The following is a 543-nucleotide window of genomic DNA, read 5'->3' on the forward strand; positions in this document are numbered from 1 at the left end:
AGCAATCCCTCACACTAAGCATGCTTGTAGCGACAGTGGAGAGGAAAAACTCCCTTTTAACAGGAAGAAACTTCCAGCAGAACCAGGCTCAGTGTCAGCGGCCATCTGCTGAGGCCCACTGGGGTTCAAGGAGACAGAAGCAGAGATAGAAAAAGAAGCTGTAAAAGGCGGCCCCTGTCCAGGAAACACACAGCCAGGCAGACGAGCTCTGAGCCAGATGTTTTGTTTTTTTTCTTTACTTTGAGACAGGCTTAGATGTTGTGTTATATCAGCAGGAGTTTTGCCCTTTGAACTGTCTCTTGGTAAAATTTAAACCCCTTTATTGTCCCACAATCGGGAAATCCACTCTGTGCATTTAACCCATCCCCTTGGGGAGCAGTGGGTTGCCATTGTGTGGCGCCAGGGGAGCAATCAGGGTTTAAGGGTCTTTACTCAGGGAGCCAGAGTGCAGGCTGTGGGGATCAAACCGGGTTCATGCAACCTTTTCAGAACACAAGCACACTGCTCTAACCACTAGGCAAACACTCCCCACTACCACGTCTC

The sequence above is a fragment of the Cyprinodon variegatus genome, unplaced genomic scaffold (assembly GCF_000732505.1).
Source record: "Cyprinodon variegatus isolate N-32 unplaced genomic scaffold, C_variegatus-1.0 Scaffold1693, whole genome shotgun sequence".
Classification (NCBI taxonomy): Eukaryota; Metazoa; Chordata; class Actinopteri; order Cyprinodontiformes; family Cyprinodontidae; genus Cyprinodon; species Cyprinodon variegatus.